This window comes from Salmo salar, chromosome ssa11, assembly GCF_905237065.1.
Source record: "Salmo salar chromosome ssa11, Ssal_v3.1, whole genome shotgun sequence".
Classification (NCBI taxonomy): Eukaryota; Metazoa; Chordata; class Actinopteri; order Salmoniformes; family Salmonidae; genus Salmo; species Salmo salar.
This window is the reverse complement of record NC_059452.1, coordinates 63,151,142-63,170,386: the sequence shown is the minus strand read 5'-3', so window position 1 is coordinate 63,170,386 and position 19,245 is coordinate 63,151,142.

The window sequence follows — 19,245 nt, the reverse complement described above, 5'->3', positions numbered from 1 at the left end:
AGCTCGCTAACTAGGGTACCTATTGTAACTTGTGAGTACTTGGGACAGTGTTTGAGTGAGTGTCCATGTGCTTGCGCAGGTGCCTGAGAGCAGTGACTGAGCCAAGGGCTAAAATATTGTGTTGTTTCTTCGTGTGCAGGGCAAATTAAAAGAATCCAACCAGCAGACCTCCAGTTGTGGCAGTGTCCTAATTAAAAGAATCCAACCAACAGACCTCCAGTTGTGGCAGTGTCCTCATTAAAAGAATCCAACCAGCAGACCTCCAGTTGTGGCAGTGTCCTAATTAAAAGAATCCAACCAGCAGACCTCCAGTTGTGGCAGTGTCCTCATTAAAAGAAGCCAACCAGCAGACCTCCAGGTGTGGCAGTGTTCTAATTAAAAGTACACAACGCAGAATGAACCACGCTACATGAGGATGGAACATTTGTTGACTTAAAAAAAATAACACCCATGTAAAATGAAGGCCTGCAAAGCTTACAGATTTAAGTCTAATAGCATGAGATGAAAGTAGACAAACATCAGTGTGCGATATGAAGGTATAGTCAGTGGACATTCTGAACCTTGTTTGAGGTCAGTAGGTCACATGACCAAGGAGCTATTGAAATGATAAATGAATTTTTCAAAATGTAAAACCATGTGAGATGAAAATGGACAAACTAAATAGTGTGCAATGTGTAGGCCCACTGAGTGGACATTCTGAACCTTGTTTAAAGTCACTAGGTCACATGACCAAGGAGCTATTGAAATTCTACATTTTGAAAAATTCATGTAAAACCATGTGAGATGAAAATTGACAAACTAAAGGGTGTGCAATATAGAAGGGTAGTCAGTTGACATGCTGAACCTTGTTTGAAGTCAGTAGGTCACATGACCAAGGAGCTATTGAAATGTGAATGTTAAAAAAAGTTTGTACTTTGTTTACGCTCCCTAACTAATTCAACTTGGAATACAAAATACTGCTCATATTTCCACATGTATATTAGCTTTGGAAAGTGAATTAATGTCCAAATCGTGAAAATAAGACCTGTGCAATGTTGTGCGCAATTTTTCCAACATCATGACACTGGAGTCTGTGGCTCAAGCGGTTTGAAAGCGCGAATATGTGTTGAATATCCAACTTGAAACTGTCTTTACCTCGGTGTGAGTGAGGATGTTTTCAACACAGTTATTTTAAATCTTGGCAGTGACCATTCAAACCCTGTCGTTTACGCCACTGCAACAGTTCTTAAATATTTTGACTGGCAAAGGGGACGTTTTAGCACGCTTGCAAACTGGCTATGGCAAAAGTTGAATATATCAAGCGATGAATGGGGAAAAAAAATTGTTCAAACCTCCGTGTTCAGCAAGTGGTCGATAAGACTGGCAGTGGACGAAGTGCACACTGTTGTTCACCGGTAAATCTACATTATATGAACTCCTTCCTGGCTAGACATTGGCATTGCAGCTAGCTGACTATCATTCACTCTACTTTACTGTCAACTGGCCAGCTCTATCAGGCAGCTTTTAGATGCGAGGGAAAACAAATATTTTTTGGAGAAAATGCCATTAAGATTAACTTGTTCGCTAGATTGAAACTGCTGGGGGAAAGCTAGCTAACGTTATTTCCCACCATCAGTCTGAGTTGAGTTCGTTTTAGCCTAGCAAAGTGGACTTTAGTTGGGTTTATAGAAAATAACTAACTATATAATTGCTAGCTATATTTTAAAGACTAGTTACTGACTTTTAAATTTTATCAAACTACTTCGTTCACCTGTCTATTGTTGAATTGGCAATCTATCTAAATGCTCTCCTGATTTTACTGCAGATAGGCTGTGTTGTTTCGATATAATTTGGCCGATTTAGGCTTGTGCACATTTACCTGAGTGTTTCATTAGTTAGCTAAGTTACTGACTGGCTAGGCTAATTCTTATTCTTCTTGCATTTCAGGTGGAGAGGGAGAAAGCAGAGTGCTGCAGACAGACCACGGCCGTATTCACAAAGCCTCTCAGAGTAGCAGTACTGATTGTGGATCAGTTTTGCCGTTTACGATCACAATGAATATGATTATATTGACAAGGGGGAGCTGGTCCAAAATTGCTATTCCTACACTTAAGACACTTTGTGAATATGGGTCCTGGAATAAAGCTGTTGCCTAATACCTTGCACAGCCGTCGTTTCACAACAGGATCCTGGAGGTGTTATTCAATGCCTATGAACTGAATATAAGTGAATTTGTATTTATCGATGACACTAACAAATAGGTAGCATGTACTGTGGCTGAAAAATTCAAACATGGCTTTGGTGATGAAAGGTACATAATGCATTTGTCATCTCCCTATCAGGCCACTGCATGCAGTGACATGGGCCTGGATGGTGGCATCTTCAAGTTGCCTTACTAAATACTGCGGCCTTCGGTGCTACCAGAAGCAAGGGCCTTACCTGGGAGCACAGCAACAGTCTCTTTCACAGCCATTCTGTCAACATGTATTGTATGTAACCACTCAAATTCTTTGGAAGTACTATGGGAAAAAGCACTGACTTAGAGTGCACTTGCAAAGTATTCAGACCCCTTCCCTTTTTCCACATTTTGTTACGTTACAGCCTAATTCTAAAATGGATAAACAAATATATAATGAATCAATCTACACAATACCCCATAATGACCTAGCAAAAACAGGCTTTTATTTTTTTTGCAAATGCATAAAAAAAACTGAAATGTTATTTACAGAAGTATTCAGGCCCTTTGCTATGAGACTTGACATTGAGCTCAGGTGCATCCTGTTTCGTTGATCATCCTTGAGATGTTTCTACAACTTGATTTTGAGTCCACCTGTGTAATGAAAATTATTGGACAGTTGACAGTAGTTGACAGTGCTTGTCAGAGCAAAAACCAAGCCATGAGGTCGATGGAATTGTCCGACCATCTGCAGCACTCCACCAATCAGTCCTTTATGGTTTAGTGGCTAGACGGAAACCCCTCAGTAAAAGGAACATGACAGTCCGCTTCGTGTTTGTCAAAAGGCAGCTAAAGACTCAGACCATAAAACCAGATTTTCTGGTCTGATGAAAGCAATGTTGAATTCTTTAGCCTGAATGCCAAGTGTCACGTCTGGAGGAATCCTTGCACCATCATCCATGATGAAAACCTGCTCAGGAGCTCAGGCTGGGGTGACGGATCACCTTCCAACAGGGCAACGACCCTAAGCACACAGCCAAGACAATGCATGAGTGGCTTCGGGAGAAGTCTCTGAATTTCCTTGAGTGGCCCAGCCAGAGCCCAGACTTGAACCAGATCGAACATCTCTTGAGAGACCTGAAAATAGCTGTGCAGCAACGCTCCCCATCCAACCTGACTGAGCTTGAGAGGATCTGCAGAGAAGAATGGGAGCAACTCCCCAAATACACATGTGCCAAGCTTGTAGCGTCATACCCAAGAAGACTTGAGGCTGTAATCTTTGCCGAAGGTGCTTCAACAAAGTACTGCGTAAAGGGTCTGAATGCTTATGTAAGTTTAACCTCTTGGGGCTAGGTGGGACGCTAGCGTGCCACCCGTGGTGCACTCCATCAACAGCAGGTGCATTTCAAGAGCGGCAAATTTGAATCCAAATAAATGTCAAAATTCACATTTTTCAAAAATACAACTATTTTACACCATTTGAAAGATAAACATCTCCTTAATCTAACCACGTTTTACGATTTCAAAAAGGTTTTACGGCGAAAGCATAAATTTAGAGTATGTTAGGACAGTACATTTACAAGAGTTGTGTGTAATGTTTTGTCAAGTCAAAGACAGGGTCACCAAAACCATAAAACCAGCTAAAATGATGCACTAACCTTTTACAATCTCCATCAGATGACACTCCTAGGACATTATGTTAGACAATGCATGCATTTTTAGTTCTATCAAGTTCATATTTATATCCAAAAACAGCGTTTTACTATGGCATTGATGTTGAGGAAATCGTTTCCCTCCAATAACCGGCAGTCAAGTCAGCGTCACAAATTAAATAATTAAAATTAGAAAACATTGGTAAAATATTATATTGTCATTTAAAGAATTATAGATTTACATCTCTTGAACGCAAACTAGACGTCATGTTGGGGAGATCTAAAATCGAAAATACTATGTAAATAATCCATTACCTTTGATTCTCTTCATCAGATGTCACTTCCAGGTATCACAGGTCCATAACGAATGTAGTTTTGTTCAAAAAAGCTCATCATTTATGTCCAAAAATCTCCGTCTCGTTAGCACATGATGTAAGCCAGCCGGACTTCTCGTCATGAACGAGGGGAAAAAATATATTTCCGTTCGTTCAAACATGTCAAACGTTGTATAGCATAAATCATTAGGGCCTTTTTTAACCAGAACATGAATAATATTCAAGGTGGACGAATGCATACTCTTTTATAACGTATTGGAACGAGGGTACCCAACATGAACTCGCGCGCCAGGTGTCTAATGGGACATCATCGTTCCATGGCTCTTGTTCGGTCAGATCTCCCTCCAGAAGACTCAAAACACTTTGTAAAGGCTGGTGACATCTAGTGGAAGCAATAGGAAGTGCCAAAATATTCCTAAGCCCCTGTGTTTTTCAATGGGATAGGTTTAAAGTCAATACAACACATCAGGTATCCACTTCCTGTCAGAAAATGTCTCAGGGTTTTGCCTGCCAAATGAGTTCTGTTATACTCACAGACACCATTCAAACAGTTTTAGAAACTTTAGAGTGTTTTCTATCCATATGTAATAAGTATATGCATATTCTAGTTACTGGGTAGGATTAGTAACCAGATTAAATCGGGTACATTTTTTTTATCCAGACGTGCAAATGCTGCCCCCTAGACCCAACAGGTTAATATTTCTGTTTTTTATTTTTTATACATTTGCTAACATTTCTAAAGCTGTTTTTGCATTCTTATGGGGTATTGTAGATTGAGGAAAATCAACTTAATACATTTTAGAATAAGGCTGTAACGTAACAAAATGTGAAAGTCGAGGGGTCTGAACTTTATGAATGCACTGAACAGAAATATAAACCCAACAGAGTTTATATAAGTAAATCAGTTAATTGAAATAAATTAATTAGGCCCTAATCTATGGATTTCATATGACTAGGAATGACAGATACCTGGTGACAGATACCTTTTGCCTCATGCAGTGCAACACATCTCCTTCACATAGAGTAGATCAGGCTGTTGATTGTGGCCTGGGGAATGTTGTTCCACTCATAAATGGCTTTGTGAAGTTGCTGGTGTCATGACGTTGGCCTTTTTTTGTACAGGGAGGGCAGTTGACTCCCCCCCAATCCACCCTGTGTGTAAAGGGTTGTAAAAACTCTAAAATTCCAGGAGAGTCTCTGGCCACATGGCCCATAGAGAGACACAGGAAATTCTTCCAACTCATAGAATTGGAGAGCCAAGCGACATTTTGTGTGTGCTGGAGAAGGTATGGAAGATTGGTGAAGAATCCAGCTACGAACTGATCCGCTTGGTACAATTTTGTGATACTCAGAAGAGACAATATAGCCATATTACCATAAAACTGTTTATATAATAGCATCATAATGGTTGTATAGAATGTATTAATAAGGATAAAGCTTTTGTAAGACATTGAGATGCTATGTACTGATGTAATGTGATAGAATTGTATTTCTGTAACCAAATCTAACTCAGTCATAGGCACACCTCAGGGACACATACAGGACCAGGCGTCATTTGACAAGCCTGTTCGATGGGCACTATAAAACACCCCCTGATTTACATTTCTTCAGACCAGGCCTACACTCTATGGCCAGAGGTTTGACCATCCAAGTACTCTACTGAAAGTGAACTATACCACGTGGTTAACTTTTAGACTATCGAGACCGACAGAATAAGAACAAGTCTTTGATATTAATTATTAGTCTGCAGCTAAGTAAATTATATCATTGAACGCGAAGACCAACGAAACAACCATTCGATGACGACATTAACCTGTTTAGGATAGGGGGCAGTATTGACACGGCTGGATAAAAAACATACCCGATTTAATCTGGTTACCACTCCTACCCAGTAACTAGAATATGCATATACTTATTACATATGGATAGAAAACACCCTAAATTTTCTAAAACTGTTTGAATGGTGTCTGTGAGTATAACAGAACTCAAATGGCAGGTCAAAACCTGAGAGATTCCTTTACAGGAAGTGGCCTGTCTGACCATTTCTTGAACTTGTTTTCCATCTCTGTCATTTACTAAGGATCTCTGCTCTAACGTGACACTTCCCACGTCTTCCATAGGCTCTCAGAGCCCGGGAAAAAACAGAATGTCGTCATTCCAGCCCCAGGCTGAAACACATTATCGCCTTTCTCAAGTGGCCGATCAAGGGACACTGGCTTATGCGCGTGACCCCGACCGCCCCCGCCTTTGGGATTTTTTCCTCTGTTTGCCGAAAAGGAGATTCCCTGTCGGAATATTATCGCTTTTCTACGAGAAAAATGTCGTAAAAATTGATTTTAAACAGCGGTTGACATGCTTCGAAGTACGGTAATGGAATACTTAGAATTTTATTGTCACGAATTGCGCCATGCGCGCGACACTTCTTTACTATTTCGGATAGTGTCTGGAACGCATCGAACAAAACGCCGCTATTCGGATATAACGATGGATTATTTTGGACCAAACCAACATTTGTTATTGAAGTAGCAGTCCTGGGTGTGTATTCTGACGAAGACAACAAAAGGTAATCAAACTTTTATAATAGTAAATATGATTATGGTGAGTGCTAAACTTGCCGGGTGTCTAAATAGCGAGCCGGTGATGCCTGGGCTATGTACTTAGAATATTGCAAAATGTGCTTTCACCAAAAGCTATTTTAAAATCGGACATATCGAGTGCATAGAGGAGGTCTGTATCTATAATTCTTAAAATAATTGTTATGCTTTTTGTGAACGTTTATCGTGAGTAATTTAGTAAAATGTTAGCGAATTCCCCGGAAGTTTGCGGGGGTATGCTAGTTCTGAACGTCACATGCTAATGTAAAAAGCTGGTTTTTGATATAAATATGAACTTGATTGAACAAAACATGCATGTATTGTATAACATAATGTCCTAGGGTTGTCATCTGATGAAGATCATCAAAGGTGAGTGCTGCATTTAGCTGTCTTCTGGGTTTTGGTGACATTATATGCTGGCTTGAAAAATGGGTGTCTGATTATTTCTGGCTTGGTACTCTGCTGACATAATCTAATGTTTTGCTTTCGTTGTAAAGCCTTTTTGAAATCGGACAGTGTGGTTAGATTAACGAGAGTCTTGTCTTTAAATGGCTGTAAAATAGTCATATGTTTGAGAAATTGAAGTAATAGGATTTAAGGTTTTGAAAATCGCGCCACAGGATAGCAGTGGCTGTTACGTAGGTGGGACGAATTCGTCCCGCCTAGCCTAGAGAGGTTAATGAATGTCCCTCTGAAAGATCCATTCTAACCGAGAGAGAGAGAGAGAACGCGGACAAAACTCCCCAACAGAACAGAACTCTCGAACAAGGATCACGACGACACATGAGCGTAAATATATATTGATTGCAATTGTTCCCGAATGAGTGAGCCTTCAATTGTCAATTGTTAATATTAATGAACTCTGTAACTTCTCAGCAGACCGTTTATGACCCATTGTTCAACAGGCCGACCTGCCTGTTTAGCCCACAAGGGCACATTCCTCTACCAATCCTTTGTGACGATAATTACTGTTTGTATGTTTTTCTGTTAATTACTTAGTGTAGTAAATAAATGATTTTAAGACAATTGATGTATGGATGATTTTAGTAAAGACTGGGTTCGTGCAGATACAACAATTTACTACGTTTGAAATGAGACTGGACTCGAGGTAAATACACCATTTAAACTAGAAGATAATCGGCCTATACTATAATAGAATATAATATTATAGTACAGGAAAGTTATATTAGGAAAATTATAGCTTTGTAATCTGAATATTCTCCTTGGTGCCCCGATCTCCTAGTTAATTACAATTAAACGATTAATCAGTTTAATCGCGTGATAATAATTACAGGGAGCTAATTGATAAACATATCTTCAGTTTAATGGTACCCAAAGACACAACACTGGATATAGCTGGGAACTGGAACACTGTCGTACATGTCGATCCAGAGCATCCCAAACATGCTCAACTGGTGACATGTCTGGTTAGTATGCAGGCCATTGAAGAGCTTGGACATTTTCAGCTTCCAGGAATTGTGTACAGATCCTTGTGACATGGGGCCGTGCATTATCATACTGAAACATGAGGTGATGGTGGCAGATGAATGACACGACAATGGGATTCAGGATCTTGTCACGGTATCTCTGTGCATTAAATTTCCATTAATAAAATGCAATTGTGTTGGTTGTCAGTATCGTATGCTTGCCCATGGAGCAGTCTATTCACAACGTTGATATCAGCAAACTGCTCGCCCACACAATTGCTTCACAGAAACCACAGTTGTCTACTCCATTGTCAACACCTCAATCATATCAGTAGGGCTATATCAGTATCTTTAATAATACCGTTCATGCATCATGAAATTATTAGCTTTTTGGACCAGAATGAGTCTCTCTCTACTACCTATTGTTCCTGCAGTAAGGATTCAAATTCTTCATCAATAGTTTTCATAATTTATTTCCAGATAATCGCTGAAAAAGCAGTAGTAGCCTACCAGTATGAAAATTAGGGAGCCAAAGGAACGACTCTCTCGCTGTTTAGGTTCCGTTTATCTAAAAGATCCGCTATTCATTCGCAAACAACACATCACTTGACTACAATGGCGAACAAGTCACTTTAGCTGGGTTTCGAATCCTAGGAAAATACAAACAAGATCTTTGGTTTACTTGTTCCGACGCAATACTATGTACATACAAATAACTACGTAGGATTTATGAATAACAAAGGGATATAGGAGATGGAATTCAGTTAATTCGACACCTTTTATAAACTAGTCAACACAAGCTGTTCGGTCGTCAATCAAAGAACAGTAAATAGCCTATGGCTGACTGTAGGCCTATGAAAATAAATGAATGTGGCACAAAATAATACGTAGATTTCAACTCATCGTTACCACATACAGTTGAAGTCGGAAGTTTACAGACACCTTAGCCAAATACATTTAAACTCAGTTTTTCAAAATTCTTGATTTTAATCTTAGTAAAAATGCCCTGTCTTAGGTCAGTTAGGATCACCACTTTATTTTAAGAATGTGAAATGTCAGAATAATAGTAGAGTGATTTATTTCAGCTTTAATTTCTTTCATCACATTCCCAGTGGGTCAGAAGTTTACATACATTCAATTAGTATTTGGTAGCATTGCCTTTAAATTGTTTAACTTGGGTCAAATGTTTCGGGTAGCCTTCCACAAGCTTCCCACAATAAGTTGTGTGAATTTTGGCCCATTCCTCCTGACAGAGCTGGTGTAACTGAATCAGGTTTGTATGGCCTCCTTGCTCGCACACGCTTTTTCAGTTCTGCCCACAAATTTTCTATAGGATTGAGGTCAGGGCTTTGTGATGGCCACTACAATACCTTGACATTGTTGTCCATAAGCCATTTTTCCACAACTTTGGAAGTATGCTTGGGGTCATTGTCCATTTGGAAGACCCATTTGCAAGCAAGTTTTAACTTCCTGACTGATGTCTTGAGATGATGCTTCAATATATCCACATCATTTTCCTCCCTCATGATGCCATCTATTTTGTGAAGTGCACCAGTCCCTCCTGCAGCAAAGCACCCCCACAACATGATGCTGCTCCCCCGTGCTTCACGGTTGGGATAGTGTTCTTCGGCTTGCAAGCCTCCCCATTTTTCATCCAAAGTTAACGATGGTCATTATGGCCAAACCAGAGGACATTTCTCCAAAACGTATGATCTTTGTTCCTATGTGCAGTTGCAAACTGTAGCCTGGCTTTTTTATGGCGGTTTTGTAGCAGTGGCTTCTTCCTTGCTGAGTGGCCTTTCAGGTTATGTTGGACTCGTTTTACTGTGGATGTAGGTAATTTTGTACCTGTTTCCTCCAGCATCTTCACAAAGTCCTTTGCTGTTGTTCTGGGATTGATTTGCACTTTTCTCACCAAAGTACTTTCATCTTTAGGAGACAGAATGCGTCTCCTTCCTGAGCGGTATGACGGCTGCGTTGTCCCATGGTGTTTATACCTGCGTACTATTGTTTGTACAGATGAACGTGGTACCTTCAGGCATTTGGAAATTGCTCCCAAGGATGAAGCAGACTTGTGGAGGTCTGATTTCTTTTGATTTTCCCATGATGTCAAGCAAAGAGGCACTGAGTTTGAAGGTAGGCCTTGAAATACATCCACAGAAACACCTTCAATTGACTCAAATTATGTCAGTTACCCTATCAGAAGCTTCTAAAGCCATGACATAATTTTCTGGAATTTTCCAAGCTGTTTAAAGGCACAGTCAACTTAGTGTATGTAAACTTCTGACACACTGGAATTGTGATTTATTAAGTGAAATAATCTGTCTGTAAAAAATTGTTGGAAAAATGACTTGTCATGCGCAAAGTAGGTGTCCTAACCGACTTGCCAAAACTATACTTTCTTAACAAGAAATTTGCGGAGTGGTTGAAAAACTATTTTTAATGACTCCAACATAAGTGTATGTAAACTTCCGACTTCAACTGTACATTACATGGGATGTGTAAATTCACTCACGGAAGACAATGAATAAGCTTCATGCTCTCCTTCTGTGAAAATACATTTTACTGTAGCAACCAAAGCGCACAAGAAATAACACCTGTACGAAGAAAGGGGACAGACATCAGACTGACAAACCAGCTGCTTCCCTGTCATTGCTCACTTTTTGACTGACCTGCACCTGTCCCATCAATGGATCGGTAGAAGATGCATATTGTTCATTCAAGCAGGGGAATGCTGTACAGACTTTTAAAAAATGTTTTCTTGATACACTGCTCGCTTAACCCGAAAGCCAGCCGCACCAATGTGTCGGAGGAAACACCATAGAACTGCGACCGAAGTCGGCTTGCAGGTGCCTGGCCCGCCACAAGGAGTCGCTAGAGCGTAATGGGACAATGCCATCCCGGCTGGTCTAACCCGGACGACGCTGGGCCAATTGTGCGCCGACTCATGCGTCTCCCGGGCCGGCTGGCTATGAAGAATTCTCTGACTAGGGAATGCATACTTTTAATTGAAAAGAAGACTAGTTAACTTATGAAGTGGAGAAGGTAGCCGTCTGACAATGAATTATCGTCAGTTTTTCTAGGCGCTTATGGAAAACACTGGTCTCTGCCTGACGACTCAAACTAATTTCTGCCGTTGATTCATACTTCAGTCTACGACTGCCATCATTGAAGTCGTTTGCGGTGACGTCAATGTGGGGTGTTTTACAAAACAAAGTAATCAGCGAGTGGATCATCTCTAACCAAATCAGAGTACCAATGACGAATTTTCAAAATGTTGCTTTACCCACATGTGTTCTAGCTATGGCCCAGCCCATTAGTTTCTGGGACCAATCAAAACGGTTTGAATGTGTGTGCGTTCTAGAAATCATCGGGGAAGTTCCTCAGATCCAGACTCATTGTGGAGAATAAACTAACGTCCGTATCGCAAGGCGTAGCATTTGGCCAGAGCAGAGTTTGGGGAGCCAAGCAACTGGTCTCCAGGCCTTTAATCTCCTTTTCACCTTCTATCATACTGGGAAAACCACAGCAAAACTCAGCTGGTGTGCTTCTTAATGCCTCCCCCAGGAACCTGGCTATGAAACCAGATATTGGCAGCACGGAGAGGAGGATGGCTTGATGGATGCTGTGGGATTAAAGAGAGGGAGAAGGGACGGGAGAAAACAAGACTAAATCTCCTAAATGGATTGAAAAATGTAGGTTAATCTTCTCCGTTTCCCTCTTAAGTAAAAAAGACACAGCTGTAGAGCAGTCCTAATGGCCAGTCTCCACCAAAACAAAGGGATCTTGCTTTTGTCACAGATAAGCATTTTCTTCAGCGGGCTAATTGCCCCACATGCCTGATGTGCTTTATAAAATGGACGCCAGAGACTCTGTTAGGAAGAGATGGTTTTTAAAAAGTGTGCGTTCAAAATAGCCATTCAGTATTGGTTACTAGTAGGAAGTTTTGTGAGGGACCTTTGTTGTAAGCATTGTTAAAAGTGTTTCTCAAACCTGTATGTGTGGTCCTCAACATTTACTTACCACTGCAACTGTTGTAAAGCATTCGGTCCACGTCTTGGTCACTGACTGTTGGTCTCGTCTTGGTTACTTGTGTAATTTTTTTGGTCATTCCAACAGTCATTAACCATGCAGTTGTTGTGTGTCTGCTCTCTCCCAGGTTCTGTCTGGCTGCCATGGCAGTGTTTGAGGACCGCTATAAGCAAGCCATGGAGGTGAGTTGGACCTGGCCCATTTTGTACATCCACCACACACTTCAAAAGTCAAAATGGAGGCAATACCTCGCCTGTATTTTACGTAATGACTTTTCTATTTTAACCCCTGGTCGGGACATCCAGCGAAAAATCCTATCGCCATTAGCATAACAAAATTTAAAAAATGTTTTTTCAAATATAGGACTATGTTATATCGTTTTATAGATACACCTCTCCTGAATCGAACCACATTGTCCGATTTCAAAAAGGCTTTACAGCAAAAGCAAAACATTAGATTATGTTAGAGGAGTATATCGTAAAAGTAGCCACATAGCCATTTTCCGACCAACCACATGCATCACAAATAACCAAAAAACAGCTAAATGCAGCACTAACCTTTAACAATCTTCATCAGATGACACTCCTAGGACATCATGTTACACAATACATGGATTCTTTTGTTCGATAAAGTTCATACTTATATATAAAAACAGCATTTTACATCGGCGCGTTACGTTGCATCAAAAAAATGTATTAATAAGGATAAAGCTATTTGGAATACGTTGAGATGCTATGTAACGTTGACTAACGGGTACGTTTTTTATCCGGTCGTGCAAATAATGCCCCCTATCCCCAACAGGTTTTAACCTCTTACATCTAGACGTTCCGCTAGTGGAACACCTGCTCCAATATCCAATGATGGGCGTGGCGCGAAATACAAACTCCTCTAAAATCCAAAAACTTCAATTTTTCAAACATATGACTATTTTACAGCATTTTAAAGACAAGACTCTCGTTAATCTAACCACACTGTCCGATTTCAAAAAGGCTTTAGAGCGAAAGCAAAACATTAGATTATGTCAGCAGAGTACCCATCCAGAAATAATCAGACACCCATTTTTCAAGTTAGCATATAATGTCACAAAAACCCAGAAGACAGCTAAATGCAGCACTAACCTTTGATGATCTTCATCAGATGACAACCCTAGGACATTATGTTATACAATACATGCATGTTTTGTTCAATCAAGTTCATATTTATATCAAAAAACAGCTTTTTACATTAGCATGTGACGTTCAGAACTAGCATACCCCCCGCAAACCTCCGGTGAATTTACTAAATTACTCACGATAAACGTTCACAAAAACATAACAATTATTTTAAGAATTATAGATACAGAACTCCTTTGTGCAATCGAGGTGTCCGATTTTAAAATAGCTTTTCGGTGAAAGCACATTTTGCAATATTCTGAGTACATAGCCCAGCCATCACGGCTAGCTATTTTGACACCCACCAAGTTTAGCCCTGACCAAACTCCGATTTACTATTACAAAAGTTTGATTACCTTTGGTGTTCTTCGTCAGAATGCACTCCCAGGACTGCTACTTCAATAACAAATGTTGGTTTGGTTCAAAATAATCCATCGTTATATCCAAATAGCGGCGTTTTGTTCGTGCGTTCAAGACACTATCCGAAGTGTAAATAAGGGTCACGAGCATGGCGCATTTCGTGAGAAAAAATTTCTAAATATTCCATGACCGTACTTCGAAGACTGTCAAACGCTGTTTAAAATCCATTTTTATGCCATTTTTCTCGTAAAAAAAGCGATAATATTCCGACCGGGAATCTGCGTTTAGGTAAACAGACGAAAGAAAACAAAGCATGAGGTTGACTCGGGCACACGCCTGAGTCTCACAGTGCTGTAACCAGCCACTACCCAAACGCGCTACTTTTTTTCAGCCAGAGCCTGCAAAGCCACGATTCAGCTTTTTCCCGCCTTCTGAGAGCCCTTGGGAGCCGTAGGAAGTGTCACGTAACAGCAGAGATCCTCTGTAATGGATAGAGATAATCAAGAAGGGCAAGAAATTGTCAGACAGGGCACTTCCTGCATGGAATCTTCTCAGGTTTTGGCCTGCCAAATGAGTTCTGTTATACTCACAGACACCATTCAAACACTTTTAGAAACTTTGGAGTGTTTTCTATCCAAAGCTAATAATTATATGCATATTCTAGTTTCTGGGCAGGAGTAGTAACCAGATTAAATGGGGTACGTTTTTTATCCGGCCGTGTCAATACTGCCCCCTAGCCCTAACAGGTTAATCGAACCACATTGTCCGATTTCAAAAAGGCTTTACAATGAAAGCAAAACATTAGATTATGTCAGGAGAGTACCCAGCCAGAAATAATCACAAACCCATTTTTCAAGCTAGCATATAATGTCACAAAAACCAAAACCACAGCTAAATGCAGCACTAACCTTTGATCTTCATCAGATGACACTCCTAGGACATTATGTTATACAATACATGCATGTTTTGTTCAATCAAGTTCATATTTATATCAAAAAACAGCTTTTTACATTAGCATGTGACGTTCAGAACTAGCAAACATACCCGAAAACTTCCGGTGAATTTACTAAATTACTCACGATAAACGTTCACAAAAAACATAACAATTATTTTAAGAATTATAGATACAGAACTCCTCTATGCACTCGATATGTTCGATTTTAAAATAGCTTTTCGGTGAAAGCACATTTTGCAATATTCTGAGTAGATAGCTCGCCATCACGGGCTAGCTAATTTGACACCCACCAAGTTTGGCACTCACCAAACTCTGATTTACTATAAGAAAAATTGGATTACCTTTGCTGTTCTTCGTCAGAATGCACTCCCAGGACTTCTACTTCATCCACAAATGTTGTTTTGGTTCAAAATAATCCATAGTTATGTTAAAATATCCTCTGTTTTGTTCTTGCGTTCAAGACACTATCCGAACGGTGACGCGCATCGTGACAAAAAAAATCAAAATATTCCATTACCGTACTTCAAAGCATGTCAAACGCTGTTTAAAATCAATTTTTATGCGATTTTTCTCGTTAACCTGTTATGGTTAGGGGGCAGTATTTTCACGGCTGGATAAAAAACGTACCCGATTTAATCTGGTTACTACTCCTGCCCAGAAACTAGAATATGCAAACTCAGTTTTTCACAATTCCTGACATTTAAATCAAGTAAAAATGTCCTGTCTTAGGTCAGTTAGGATCACCACTTTATTTAAAAAATGTTAAATGTCAGAATAATAGTAGAGAGAATTATTTATTTCAGCTTTTATTTCTTTCATCACATTCCCAGTGGGTCAGAAGTTACCATACACTCAATTAGTAGTTGGTAGCATTGCATTTAAATTGTTTAACTTGGGTCAAACCTTTCGGGTAGACTTCCACAAGCTTCCCACAATAAGTTGTGAATTTTGGCCCATTCCTCCTGACAGAGCTGGTGTAACTGAGTCAGGTTTGTAGGCCTCCTTGCTCGTACACGCTTTTTCAGTTATGCCCACAAATTTTCTATAGGATTGAGGTCAGGGCTTTGTGATGGCCACTACAATACCTTGACATTGTTGTCCTTAAGCCATTTTGCCACAACTTTGGAAGTATGCTTGGGGTCATTGTCCATTTGGAAGACCCATTTGCAAGCAATCTTTAACTTCCTGACTGATGTCTTGAGATGTTGCTTCAATATATCCACATAATTTTCCTCCCTCATGATGCCATCTATTTTGTGAAGTGCACCAGCACTTCCTGCAGCAAAGCACCCCCACAACATGATGCTGCCACCCCTGTGCTTCATGGTTGGGATGGTGTTCTTCGGCTTGCAAGCCTCCCCTTTTTTCTTCCAAACATAACGATGGTCATTATGGCCAAACAGTTCTATTTTTGTTTCATCAGACCAGAGGACATTTCTCCAAAAAGTACGATCTTTGTCCCCATGTGCAGTTGCAAACCGTAGTCTGGCTTTTTATGGCGGTTTTGGAGCAGTGGCTTCTTCCTTGCTGAGCGGCCTTTCAGGTTATGTTGATATAAGACTTGTTTGGCTGTGGATTTAGATAATTTTGTACCTGTTTCCTCCAGCATCTTGACAGGGTCCTTTGCTGCTGTTCTGTGATTGATTTGTACTTTTCACACCAAAGTACATTCATCTCTAGGAGACAGAACGTGTCTCCTTCCTGAGCAGTATGACGGTTGCGTGGTCCCATGATGTTTATACTTTCGTACTATTATTTGTACAGATGAACGTGGTACCTTCAGGCGTTTGGAAATTGCTCCCAAGGATGATGCATTCTTGTGGAGGTCTACAATCGTTTTTTCTGAGGTCTTGGCTGATTTCTTCAGATTTTCCCATGATGTCAAGCAAAGAGGCACTGAGTTTGAAGGTAGGCCTTGAAAGACATCCACAGGTATGCCTCCAATTGACACAAATTATGTCAATTATCCTATCGGAAGCTTCTAAAGCCATAACATCATTTTCTGTCATTTTCCAAGCTGTTAAAGGCACAGTTAACTTAGTGTATGTAAATTCTGACCCACTGGAATTGTGATACAGGGAATTATAAGTGAAATAATCTCTGTAAACAATTGTTGGAAAAATTACTTGTCATGCACAAAGTAGATGTCCTAATCAACTTGCCAAAACAATAGTTTGTTAAGAAGAAATTTGTGGGGTGGTTGAAAAAGGAGTTTTAATGACTCCAACATAAGTGTATGTAAACTTCCGACTTCAACTGTACATATAAATATATGGGTCAGCAATGACCGAGCGGCATAGGCAAGATGCAATAGATGGTATAAAATACAGTATATACGTATGGGATATGTAAACATTAAAGTGGCATTAATGAAGTGACTAGTGATCCATTTGTTAGTGGCCAATGATTTCAAGTCTGTATGTAGGCAGCAGCCTCTCTGTGTTTAGTGATGGCCTTGAGATAGAAGCTGTTTTTCAGCCTCGGTCCCAGCTTTGATGCACCTGTACTGAACTCGCCTTCTGGATGGTAGCGGGGTGAACAGGCAGTGGCTTAGGTGGTTCTTGTCATTGATGATCTTTTTGGCCTTCCTGTGACATCGGGTGCTGTAGGGGTCCTAGAGGGCCGGGAGTTTGCCCCCGATCTCCCCCTTTGTTTTGTTGACGTTGGGTGAGGTTGTTTTCCTGACTCCGCACTCTGAGTGCCCTCACCTCCCTATAGGCTGTTTCGTCATTGTTGGTGATCAAGCCTTCTAAATCAAATTAAAAATCAAATCAAATTTATTTGTATAGCCCTTCGTACATCAGCTGATATCTCAAAGTGCTGTACAGAAACCCAGCCTAAAACCCCAAACAGCAAGCAATGCATGTGAAAGAAGCATGGTGGCTAGGAAAGACTCCCTAGGAAAAACTCCATAGAAAGGCCAAAACCTAGGAAGAAACCTAGAGAGGAACCAGGCTATGAGGGGTGGCCAGTCCTCTTCAGGCTGTGCCGGGTGGATATTATAACAGAACATGGTCAAGATGTTAAAATATTCATAAATAATAATCATAGTAGTTGTCGAGGGTGCAACAAGCACGTCCGGTGAACAGGTCAGGGTTCCATAGCCGCAGGCAGAACAGTTGAAACTGGAGCAGCTGCACTGCCAGGTGGACTGGGGACAGCAAGGAGTCATCATACCAGGTAGTCCTGAGGCATGGTCCTAGGGCTCAGGTCCTCCGAGAGAAAGAAAGAAAGAGAGAAAGAGAGAATTGGAGAGAGCATATTTAAATTCACACAGGACACCGGATAAGACAAGAGAAATACTCCAGATGTAACAGACTGACCCTAGCCCCCCGACACATAAACTACTGCAGCATAAATACTGGAGGCTGAGACAGGAGGGATCAGAAGACACTGTGGCCCCATCCGATGATACCCTCGGACAGGGCCAAACAGGCAGGATATAACCCCGCCCACTTTGCCAAAGCACAGCCCCCACACCACTAGAGGGATGTCTCCAACCACCAACTTACCGTCCTAAGACAAGGCCGAGTATAGCCCACAAAGATCTCCGCCACGGCACAACCCAAGGGGGGGTCGCCAACCCAGACAGGAAGACCACGTCAGTGACTCAACCCACTCAAGTGACGCACCCCTCCCATGGACGGCATGGAAGAACACCAGTAAGCCAGTGACTCAGCCGCTGTAATAGGGTTAGAGGCAAAGAATCCCAGTGGAGAGAGGGGAACCGGCAAGGCAGAGACAGCAAGGGCGGTTCGTTGCTCCAGCCTTTCCGTTCACCTTCACACTCCTGGGCCAGACTATACTTAACATAGGACCTACTGAAGAGATAAGTCTTCAGTAAAGACCTAAAGGTTGAGACTGAGTCTGCGTCTCTCACATGGGTAGGCAGACCATTCCATAAAAATTGAGCTCTATAGGAGAAAGCCCTACCTCCAGCCGTTTGCTTAGAAATTCTAGGGACAATTAGGAGGCCTGCGTCTTGTGACCGTAGCGTACGTGTAGGTATGTACGGCAGGACCAAATCGGAAAGATAGGTAGGAGCAAGCCCATGTAATGCTTTGTAGGTTAGCAGTTAAACCTTGAAATCAGCCCTTGCCTTAACAGGAAGCCAGTGTAGGGAGGCTAGCACTGGAGTAATATGATCAATTTTTTTGGTTCTAGTCAGGATTCTAGCAGCCGTATTTTGCACTAACTGAAGTTTGTTTAGTGCTTTATCTGGGTAGCCGGAAAGTAGAGCATTGCAGTAGTCCAGCCTAGAAGTAACAAAAGCATGGATACATTTTTCTGCATCATTTCTGGACAGAAAGTTTCTGATTGAAACAGTCTTGATATGTTCTTCGAAAGAGAGATCAGGGTCCAGAGTAACGCCGAGGTCCTTCACAGTTTTATTTGAGACGACTGTACAACCATCCAGATTAATTGTCAGATTCAACAGAAGATCTCTTTGTTTCTTGGGACCTAGAACAAGCATCTCTGTTTTGTCCGAGTTTAACCTGTTAGGGCTAGGGGGCAGTATTGACACGGCTGGATAAAAAAACATACCCGATTTAATCTGGTTACCACTCCTACCCAGTAACTAGA